The 11927-nt window shown below is 45.1% G+C and overlaps 2 long non-coding RNA genes across 2 annotated transcripts; both read left to right on the forward strand.

Annotated features, from left to right (window-relative positions):
- Nucleotides 1–1657: 1657 nt before the first annotated feature.
- On the forward strand, nt 1658–4087 carry LOC139047363 (uncharacterized). Its single transcript, XR_011507124.1, has 3 exons — nt 1658–1858; nt 3340–3455; nt 3990–4087. It is a non-coding gene; the product is annotated as an uncharacterized lncRNA (long non-coding RNA).
- Nucleotides 4088–8265: 4178 nt separating this feature from the next.
- LOC139047364 (uncharacterized) lies at nt 8266–11625 on the forward strand. The gene is made up of 3 exons (XR_011507125.1): nt 8266–8454; nt 9642–9709; nt 11520–11625. It is a non-coding gene; the product is annotated as an uncharacterized lncRNA (long non-coding RNA).
- The last annotated feature ends 302 nt before the right edge of the window (nt 11626–11927 follow it).

Consider the following 11927-nt stretch of genomic DNA (forward strand, 5'->3'; position numbering starts at 1 on the left):
TTGAGTTGCTTAGCTGTCGGGCGTGCTTCAGTTCCGCGCTGCGTGCCGCTTTGATGCGTTTTTATTACAGTTCAAAACAAGGCAATAATAAAAAAGAAAACAGACATCCTCCATACTGTCGAAGCTAGGCTTGCTGCGCGCGCCGTGCTAATTGTGAAAGCTTTACGCCAGTGTTTTGTCACAGGTGCTTCGTGTCAATTGAGTTCTGCACACTCTGATCTCGATCAAGCAGAGAAAATCACTTGCATCGTTGAAACGTCGCGAAAGCACTGCTAACCCTGGGTCGTTATGTTCAACTAGAAAAGAAATTGCTTGTGCGAAGGAAACGCGCGTCTGTGTCAAGCTTTTACTTTTCTGACTTCAACACATTTTACATGCCTTTAGGGCAAACATAAATTCTGATACAGTCATCTTACAGATATATATTCGTTAGCATTAGGTCAGCTTGCAGTCAGCAGGAGATTACGTTCACTCTCGGAAATCTGCCCACCTGTCGGTATTCATTGGTCTCGTGTGCGGCGTGTAGAATTTACATTCCGCACTTTTAGTGCCAGAAGGCTGTGACAATAATTGGCAATAATTATTGGCATTCTGCGTGAATGCACTTGTTTTACGACGTCTACACAAAGAGGACAATATCACTCACATTATTGTTTCTGTGACATGCTACATGTGATAAGTATGCATGCCGTTGCGCAGCAATGTGAGAAATGTTAGGTTGGGCCAGATTGCGGGTTTTGACGACCACGAGGGACACCGTAGTGGAGGCCTCCGTATTATTTTTAAGCGATGTGGTGCTTTTGACTCTACAATCCCGAGCGCGGTACTCGAACATATATTTTTTTTTTTGCAATAAATATCTGAGAATGCGTAATGTGGTCGGGAGTCGAACCCGTGAGCTCGTGGTATGTAGCGCAACGCAATTTAGCCACCGAGCGGATTGAGTACGTAGAATAAATGTGAAATGAAAGCAATTTGTTCCTATAGGAGTCTTTTGGTTCAAGTCATCTCCTGGTAACTCGTTTTTGTATCTTAGTGATGGTTCTTTAACCGTAGAAAGAGGTCTCTCTACTTCCTGTTCTAACGGAAAAGTAGGCCCCTAACATTGACAGGTCGTGCTGGCACGTGAGAACTCTCGTCTGTATTTCGTATTCTTACAATCACTCGAAAGAATCATCTGCGACCCCTCGGCTTCAGCCCCCATCCTCCTTCTAATGCACCTAACACAACTAATGGTTGTCGTTTTTTGAACATTTCGACTTTTCTTTTTGGCATCGTACTCTGCACGTCCACTTCACAATCACCACGAGTGCGTCTCTCCATCGAACATCAGCTGCCATTGTTGCCTTGACCTAAGACAAGTCCTAGTGTCGAAATGCTGGCTCGAGAAACATCGTCTTTTTCACGTGAATTTACAAAGAAGCGGCCACGTGGAGATAAACATGACTCATCGAAGAAATTTGCCTTTCCGCCGGTAGGGGAAAGACGAGCGCTGGCGTTGGGGGTGAAACTTGACGTGGGGGAGGGCACGGTTAACCACGCGGGGGAGGGAGCCACAGAACTCTGCAGAAGAAACACCTCTCTTGCTCACTCTCTCTCCCTCCCTCCCCAATCTCTCTCTCTCTCTCTCTCTCTCTCTCGTTGTTCTCTAGGGGACCACGTGGTCGAAAGAACGCATAAAAGGAGAGCACTCGCAGTGCACCACCCTTTTCCTGCACCGGTCGGCCTGCCTGGTCACGGCCGGACTGGACTACGCGCATGGTACGTGCTCCAGTCCGGCGGTGGCCTGGCTTTGCACTTCACCCCATTGTGAAGACTGGGCCGGCTAACGGCCTTTTCCGTTTCCTACGCGCACAAGGTGAGTAACCCACTTCTTACGAAATTTGTTCGTATCATTTACAACCTGAACAGATTGGACGTTATGGCGTCTTCCGCAAACGCGAGTGCAGGCGGTTTGAGACACGGCTTCTTATGCAATGCCGCACGATACAATCGAGACAGCGCGCGTGATTTCAAATTTGAGTTTTCTGTGGCTAAAAGACGCTAGTGTTAGTGGCATTTCTTTGACTCAGGCTAACATATTTGTAATGTGCTTTACTGCATTATTGCACACGTTATTTGTTATGGGTATCCACATTAGAAACGAACGCGTGATTTAAAAACTTGGGTTTTCTGTGCTTAAACAACTTTAGTATCGGCAGCATTTCTTCCGCTTGGGCTAACGTATTAGTTGAGAAATCTTTCATCTCCATCTTTAATCCCCCCCCCCATCCCGCTCCAATGTGCAGGGTAGCAAACCGGTTAGGCTGAACTGGTTAACCTCCCTGCCTTCCTTCTCCACTTTTTCCTTCCTTGAGAAATGTGCTGTGCTACATTTTTCCACAAGTTAGGTGTAGGTATCCATAGATATCCCACGAATCGAGTGACACCTCAGTCGGCTAGCATAGCTTGTTTTTTGTTTTGTTTTTCAAGCTCGTCCAAAGAATCTGGCTTAAAAAACATTTCACAGAAGGTGTTTAAATAATTTTCGCAGATTTAGAACAAAAACCTCGTGACGCTCTTTGCGCGACCAGCTAATTTCCGAGCAGCGTCAGACACAACGGAGCCGACCTTACTATTTTACGTGGCGTATGTGCGTTTGGGAATTCATCAGCGAAGGTTTTGGTGCAGCGAGGAAATTTTGCGAGGAATTCAACCTCAGGGCGGGGGGGGGGGGCGTCATTAGGCAAATCTTCGCTGCACCTCTGAAGACGCTGTAGTGGAATCCACCGTAGCGTCTACCTGCGCGGAAATAAGACATCACGAGTGGTTTTAATCAGGCTCGATCGGGTTCTCTAGATGCCGTCCTTTTTCAGAAATTTGCCACTTATGGTGCGCTTCTCAGGCTGGACTTCGCAAGAAATTCTTATGTTGCCATTGATTACATTATCTTCTGATTATTCATCACCTCATGATCTTTCTCCTGCTTTCCCTCTATTGTGGCGCAGGGTAACATGCTAAGGCATTAAGCATGGCGCCGGCGTAAATGTCTCGAAAAACAAAGGGTAATATGTCACAAGGGTTCTTCGAGCAATTACCGAACATGAAGAAGCCCTGCCCCAAGGATACCACATGAAAAATTTCTACGGTGAATTAATAGGAAAGTGGGGAAACAACTATGGGATGTTATGGCCAGAGCTGGGGTGGTGTATACAGTCTTCACCGAATGAAAAAAATACTGACCATAATTTTAAAGTCAAAGCGATTGCTTTGACTTTTGACTTTGAGTGGAACGCTACGCGTACCTGCCGTGGTGGATCGTGGATTTGTTCTAATAACAGCTTCGTCGTTACTTTGCAGCATCTGAGCAACGCACCCGTATGCTCTCCCCCTGGGGTGCAGATCGACACGCAATTATGAGTACCTACTTTCATCGACGCCCCCATCCAAGTTAGGACAGCTAAACCTCTCTCAAGGTAACGCCATTCTTCCTATCCTGCTCCCATGATCTGATCCTCCTCCTACAAGAGCCGCTGCTACCGCTACCAATATGTTTAACAACACGTCCGTGAAGAAACAATTCATTTCTTATCGGTTTGCAATATTTGTATTCATTGTTACTATCTTGCGCGGTGTATTCCGTGTAGTGTAGGTCTTTAATTATGCGTATCCTTGCGTAATGGGTTTATGAAAGATTGAAACATTTTGGTCGCGCTGGTGGTCGTATACGGCCGCAATCGCAAGCGGCGTGGACTGTCCGGACTATATACAGTGTGAATCCAGTATAGTCCGAGCAAATGGGTTGCAAAACATGTGCGTTACTGTGAGGTGACACATGATTCCGGGAGAATAGAATAATCCATAAATCAGATCTTACTGATTGCGTGATCAAAGACGATGGTGCCGTGACACTCGTGGGGCTACAGAAAAGCGTTGCGTAGCTGCTCGTTGTAGTTCGGGACAACCGGTCTCTTCACCTCTCATGCCTCGTTTGTACACGTTTTGTGCAGGACCGAGATTGCCGAATGGAGAACCCTTGGCTTGCCGACTCTACGCCGCCTGAGCCTGCCTTCAATGGTCTACAGTGGTCTTTGTCCCAGTGCATCGGGTCTACACTCTCGACTACCTACAATGGACGATAGCTTTTTTTTTTCTCTCTCTCTCTCTAGAAGACCTACGAAACGATAACTGCGAGCTCTGTGTCGACTTCTGGTTTCTCCAGGGGGACGAAGACTGCAAGCGATTTTACATTTCAAGAATAAACACACGACTCTGTTTTCAAGCTTTCTGTGCACTGTTTCCTTTATACAGACACCACTTTGTTTCCCCAAAATTCACTCGTTTCCTTGATTTCCGGTGGCAATACATGTCACGCTCAGGGCGGAGGAAACGAAAGCTTAGTTTGACGTCGTCGAATGAAAGGTTGGTTTCAATTATCTTGCGTGGCGCTTCATGTAATCAACGATTCTAGATAGAAAGGAACGAAGAACAACTACGACGGCCATGCTGGACGTTTTTTTAGACAGCATCCCCGTTGCGCCGTCACTTTTTTGATGAAGCGGTGAGTATTGGGTGCAGAAGCTATGTCGTTTTTTACTAATAACGTATGTATGGGTGTGCAAAAATGTGACGCGCTTTATTAGCCGCGGTGTACGCACATTATCAGTCGCGGTGGGTGTACGTGTTGGTATCTATTTTGCTTATATCGGTTTTAATTCAACAAAGAAAATTGGTGTCTGTATTACCAGCATTAAATGATAAATCAGCTCAGTGTCTGATCGCTTGGCGTAAGGAGTAAAACATAAAGCATAAGAGTGCATGCTCGTGCACGGCCAACCTAAGGCAACCACGAAACATCTGAACGGCAGGTGCTACCAAATATTTGTGACGCACCGGAATCGTTCTCGCGCATTTCAAGTCTAGTAGGCTTGAAATTACTATATGTCTACGCTAGCCTTCCTGCATGAGGCCGATGGCGCTGCTCAACACAGCGATCACTGCGGTTGGTGAGCCATCACGATACAAATGTAAGCTGTGCGCTTCGGCATTGCCTTTTTGGCCTGCATACAGCCGTAATATGTGAGAGGGATCGCATAAAGAGAATGCGATGGGCATTTTTGAGGACAATATTTCCGTAATACGTGTGAGTGCGTCGCAGAAAACGGAACGAACACAACCGAGAACAAAAATTCAGTTATCATTTTCTTTCTCGCCGCACAACGTTTATAGATATATAACCGCTGATGCCGTATGCATGGACCATGTGTTATATAGAACAAAGATATCTAATCCAGCACCTACCACTGCTTAGGACGCTCGCGCAGTTCGTAAACAGTCCCTTTGCTGGACAAGCTTAATTCAGACTGCAAGGTATGCAGCTATTACTTGCCAAAACTATTTTATTCACGGGCGGAAACCTCATCCGTCGAACCAAGTAGTCACGCAATGTAACCTGCAGCGAACACTTTGAACGCTTGTCAAAGTATAATTTCATTTATTTCCTCTCAAGGCCGTACAGGCATTACAGAAAAGAGTGGCAATAGAAAAAGAAAAAAAACATAGCTAATCAGGCAGCACATGGTCATAGATAGCCGACTTGAACACATCATGGTCTGTGATAGTGACGATGGATGCGGGAAGGTGATCCCAGTCTTGACTTGTTTTCGGGATGAAGGCTTCGAGGTATACATTGCTTTTACACTGAGGCACCCCAACCTTCATTCGATGATCAATACGGAATGACAAATGGCTCGGAGGCGAAAAAAGTGTCATTTTTAGCTCATTATTAGTGTAGTGTATGTTGTGAAACAGGCATAAGCGGGAAATTCAACGTCTAGTAGAAAGGAGAGGTAGTTCAAGCATTTGCTTCATGCGAGAAACGCTGGCTAAGCGGTAGTAGTTAGAGAGGATAAACCTAACTGAGCGGTCCTCAACCGATTCTATGGACTGTGTTAACGAGCTAGTGTACGGGTCCCATATCGATGAAGCGTACTCGAGTTTAGAACGCGCGAGTGTTTTATATAGTAGCAGTTTCAGCGGAACGGGAGCGAGGCGGAAATTCCGCCTAAGAAAACCAAGGGAACTGTTAGCTTTGTTAGTAACATGGTTGATATGCTTCTGCCATGACAGATTATTAGTGATACGGACGCCTAGATACTTGTAGCTGTCGACGAACTGAAGAGGGCAACCGTTAAGATCATAGCCCTGAGAAATGGACTGGTTAACCTTTCGAGACACCCTCATTGCTTTACATTTGTTAATGTTTAATTTCATAAGCCATGCGTCACACCAAGAAGAAATTTTATTTAAGTCAGATTGAAGAATGGAGAAGCCAGACTCATTAGAAACTACGCGGTACAGAACGCGGTCGTCTGCAAAGAGCCTTATGGTAGAAGTAACAGAATCAGGCAGGTCATTAATATAAATTGGAAAAGGAGAGGCCCTAGGACTGACCCCTGAGGAACACCGGATGTTACATTGCATGATTTAGAATCATGATCATTAACAGAAACGTACTGTGTTCTATTCTGCAAGAAACATTCAATCCACTTAAGCAGGTTGCAATCAAGATGGAGTGTGCTAAGTTTCAGTAATAGTAGTCGATGTGAGACGGTATCGAAAGCTTTCGCGAAGTCAAGGAAGATGCAGTCGATAACTGAAGCTCGATCTAATGCGGAAGACAAATCGTTAGTAAAGGTTAATAATTGAGTCTCACAAGGATAATTTTTGCGAAAGCCATGCTGCCGTGACGCAAGAAAATTATTAGACTCGAGAAAGCTAATCAGGTTGCAGTAGATTATGTGCTCTAATAATTTGCATGGAATAGAAGTTAAGGAGATCGGCCGGTAGTTTAAGGGGTTACGTGTATCACTGGATTTGTGGACTGGAATAACCTTCGCCGTCCGTCCTCCAGTCGTCCGGAAGTGTTGAACTCTGCAAAGACTGCGTAAAAATATATGACAAGAAAGCAGACGAATAAGCTACAGTACTCTTAAGGAACTTGTAATTTATGGTATCAACACCTGCCGATGAAGAAAGTTTAGCTTTCATAATCAAATTGTGTATGCCATCTAAATCGATCGAAATCGGCTCCATCTCAGGGTACGTAAAGGCACGTGGAGACGGTGAAGTATCTATTAGGGCGTTAGAAAAATATAGCGAGAATGTGTTGTTAAAAACCGTTGAGCAAAGCTCACGGGGGACAGGAAACCCATCGTCAGTTTTCGGAACGATTTCTGTGGGTTTGCGTACGTTAGTAATGTTCCAAAACTTCTTAGGATTAGTTGTGATCAGATGAGGTAGTGTTTCAGAAAAAGAGTAATTCTTTGGTAAAAAGTAATTCTTAAGTTAGGTTTATAGTGGTCAGATCAAGTTTCATGACATCGATAATGAGACCGGGCCGCGTAGAGATGAGCAAGTGGCACAATACCTACGCACACTTAGACAGCTCCTACAAGAGTTTCTGCGTGAACTTTTACAGTATGATCAGCTATATATATCCAAATTCTACTTTCCCCTCCAGTGGCTAGACTTTCAATTTCGCTCTCAAATGCAACACATCTCTTGGAAGTTGGTCCTATAGCGTTGCCTTATAGCGTTGCCTTTTCTGCGTCGCAGCTGTATTTGAATAGAAAAATCCGAATTGTCACTCGAGGCAAAGCTTCCTCTGAAGCACTTCGCTATTTTTCGTTCTGTTGTTTCTTCGCGTTGCTTGGCGTCTTTTGCACCATAACCACGTATCACATTCTAGCGGCTTGAAGCGGAAAGCATTGGGCATTCCAACCCGGGTGTTTGACTTACTGAAAAAGAGGACCGATGCTCCATAGCGCTCAGACCTCTGTGTCCCAACCTAAGTGTTAGATTTATGTGTTTCCTCATGTCGTACAAGAAACATCCCGCAACGAGTGATCTGAGCAACAGGGAAATTCTCTAAAGCGGTACAAAATACCGGGAAGCAGTTTCTCTAAATGCAAATGCTTTTTTTTAGTGCGCATTCGTCTTTTGTGTCTGAATGGAAATAAAATCGGCTCGTCCTTTAACAGCACGTGGCCGCTGGAACAGACACGAAGCCTTATTTCTAATGACAGCTGTTTTCTTTTTTTTTTCTTAAAGTGTGCGGTCCGTAACTTAATTGCTCGGCGTACCGTTTCTACGAAAATGTCTGGTTTGAGAGAAGAAGCCGCGCGGAAAGTTATAACTGAAACAAAAGAACAAAGAAAGACATTACGGGTAACAACTGTTCGTACATGGGAGGCAGCTGCGTCCGTTGCGAACGTCCTGCTCTCAGCGATGTGACTTCGCGAAGAAAACAACTACATAGATATATATACACCGACGCTTAATCGCTGTCGACGATGCCGAAGCGCACAGGTCGAACACACAGCCGTGGCGTCGTGTCGTACAAGACAGCCGTTATCTTTGTGTTGTCGATGTTCGTATTCAGAGCCGCGGACTCCCGGCAGTGTTTTTACCCCGGTAAGCCACGACTTCGTATTCTTTCATTCCAGTATTCCAGCATATTTTTCGCTGGAATGCGCGTGTAACCTCATTTACAAAATTTTTTTTTCGGAGCTCGGGATCCTCTAAAGGATATCCTCCTTGTTAACAAGTGTTCCCCAGAAGAAAAAAGTCTATACATGCAGTGTGCAATGATGCATGCGACAATCAAAATCCACCCTTTAATCGTAGTTTTCGTGGAGAATGTGCGCCATAATACACCTTCTTTTGCACTACATTTGTGCTCCGAAAACATATTCCGCGTTTGGAGTCGACAAAACTAGCAAGGAGAGGTTAACGTAAAAACTGCGAATGAAGGGACTTGAGGTAGCCCGTTCAGGCTTCTCTTGAGCACTGTACAACTTCTGTATCGTAGTTTCAGGTGCACCTTGACGAACTTGCGCTAACAAGTCGCATATATTCTGTAGCGTCCTTGATGTAGTGTACGCCCGTATGTCTTCATTGCGGCACGGTACTGTGGCGCCGTCTGGTACGCACTCAGCGAATGATAGATGCGGCCTCTGAGATTTCGGCGAACACCTTTTGCCTATTTTTCCACCTTCCTTTTGTTCGTTTGTTTGTTCTTTGCGTGATGAGAAATTGTGCTGCAAAACAGACTTCAAATAAGATGACACGAACAACTGCTAACACCAAGTACCACTTGCTGACGCAAGTGGAATTGTCCATGACTACGTATCTCGGAGGCACGTATGACACGCAAGAGGCCTCAGACATAAGGAGTGCCACGAACCGCTGCAAAACTTAAACGCAACTAGCTGTAGAAAGTAAAACGCGACGCCAAATAGAACCGTTGCGAAAGAAATTCCACGTTCACAGAGTGCAGCAGAGATAGCATAGACTTTTTATCTCGGGGAAAGAATTGCGACCCGATCGCGACTAATGGCAAGGCATTAATGACTAATGGCAAGGTTCTGTGATGATCCCTGATTAATTATTTAGTTAATTAGTGTTTAGTGCTTAAACGTTTAAAGTACATTACGGAAGGTATGTTTATAATGGGAGCTAGGATCGACTATCTGCTGAAGTTGAGATGTAGGTTTTCTGTCAAATGTTGATAGATAAGCTCGCGGATGATGAAAAGTCCAAAGAATGGCACTGCCTTCATTTCGTTTTTGGCCTCCAAAAGAACGCGCTGTCATTTGCAGAGAACGTCGACCAAGAGTGCGTCGAAAGAATAAAATCTGAGAAAGGCCTCAACGGTACCGCTGCGGGCGTGAGTACAAATCGCACGACTATTTTTCTTTTATTTTTTCTTTATTTATTCCTCACAGGCTCCGAAAAGCATTGGGTGAGGAGGCATATCAACAGAAATACAGTACAAGCTAATAAACCAGAGCAACGGTACAAGAAACGCGGTACAAGGCAAATACACCAAAGAAACTCAAAGCTGATCCGAAAAGGGAGTAAAAATACCACACACACACACACACACACACACACACACACACACACACACACACACACACACACACACACACACACACACACACACACACACACACACACACACACACACACACACACACACACACACACACACACACACATATATATATAAACTTACGTAAACTAAAACCAAAGAATAATGTCACATGTGACGGTCATACAATTGTGTGAACTACGGTTCCAGCGGGTAAAACAGCAGTTGGCATCCTATACACAAAAAGAGGTCGTAGTGGTTGCGCCACACCATTTGCTACCTTCTAGTATAACTTCAGTCGGTAACGATAGAGTTGGTAACAATACCAACTAAACAAGGTAGCCACTGTTACCCAATGGGTCTCAGCTCCCCATTCCAAACGCAGTTAGCAGAACCTGACACACATATTATCGCCTCTGCTGCATGTGTCGGACCAGCTGCGGCGTATTCCAGAGCGGGTTTGAATCGAACCCGCGACCTTGTGCTCAGGCGCGGAAAGCCGCATGTCCACCAAGAAAAAGAAGCGGCGGGTGCATGACAAAGAAGGATCGATGTGCACTCGAACCAGCTTTTGAAGGCGCACAAATTTTGAAGGCGCACATTTACCGATACTGTATACATCGTATTTCGCTGTGCATTTGATTCCACATTGTGGGGTCATCTTTTACCGTGTGCTCTTTAGAACAAGGTCAGTCGAGAAGGGGAGTGTCCTAAATATTTCCATATTAAGTAAAAATAATTGCTACGTTAATTGCCACGCTAATTGCTACGTTTTCGCAAATGACACACTGCTTATATTTTCAAATTCAGTGCTATTTCATTTTGCTCACGCTTCACACCTTGTACTCAGTCTTGCTCGTCATGTATGTAACCACTCCTGCTTAAGGCCTCTAACCAGAGGCTGGCAGTAATCTTGAAATAAATAAATAAAACAAACGTCAAAGTCACATTGCCTTAAATACCCTTCCCCCCCCCCCCTCCGAACAGAAGAAAAAGGTGTTTCTCCTCAGAGGTAAATGATGGAATTTTACGTGCCAAAACCACTTTCTGATTAGGAGGCACACCGTAGTGTGGTGGCGGACTCCGGAAACTTAATTCGATCACCTCTGGTTCTTTAACGTGCACCTAACCACACGGGTGTTTTCGCCCCCCATCGGAACGCAGCCGCCGTGGCGGGGATTCGACCCCGCGACCTCGTGCTCAGCGGCCCAACACCACAGCCACTGAGCACCACGGCGTGTTCGTAAGAGTCAATGAATATATATATATATATATATATATATATATATATATATATATATATATATATATATATATATATAGGGGTATACGCACGCAAACAACTGGCACAGCTTCGCTGCACACTGTAAAATAATTTGCACCCTAAAAAGTGTAAAATTATGTAAATGTGTCTATATAACTCACACCCTTAAGGTGTCCGTTATATAGATAGCACCCTAAGGGTGTTAGTTATAGATACATTTACACCCTTTCTAACTTTTTAGGGTGTAAATTATTTTACAGTGCACGCAAGAGTGCGTGGTATACAGGCGTTATCTATATGCATATATACGACCTTTGAACACCGACCTTCGTTATGCAGGGATTCAGCGGCAACCAGACGCTGCAGGACCACGTGGTCTTGACCGGTTGCTACCGAGAGCTGCTACCAAAAGAGCGCACCTGCATCGACACGAACTTCGTAAGTGCGTGGCTGTTGGAACCCGCGGGCTGGGTTGCCTTTAACCGAGAAGCTGTGCCACGGGCGGGTGTGCACTTGCCGTGTTCTATTTCTCAAAAGTGCATCGTCACTGTGCGACTACCAGGTTGTGCGACGCGCTTGGCGCTAAAGAAAGACGATGACGACGTGAGAAGCACGATCAACGGCACGGGCGGTGTCGTTGTTCGGGTTTCTTTCGGGGTTCTATAGTTTTTCTCTGCAGCGATCACGCTTAATACATAGTGAACTAGGGTGGTGTCGTATGTCGCTGTGTATGTCGTCTATCGCTGT

The sequence above is a fragment of the Dermacentor albipictus genome, chromosome 7, assembly GCF_038994185.2.
Source record: "Dermacentor albipictus isolate Rhodes 1998 colony chromosome 7, USDA_Dalb.pri_finalv2, whole genome shotgun sequence".
Classification (NCBI taxonomy): domain Eukaryota; kingdom Metazoa; phylum Arthropoda; class Arachnida; order Ixodida; family Ixodidae; genus Dermacentor; species Dermacentor albipictus.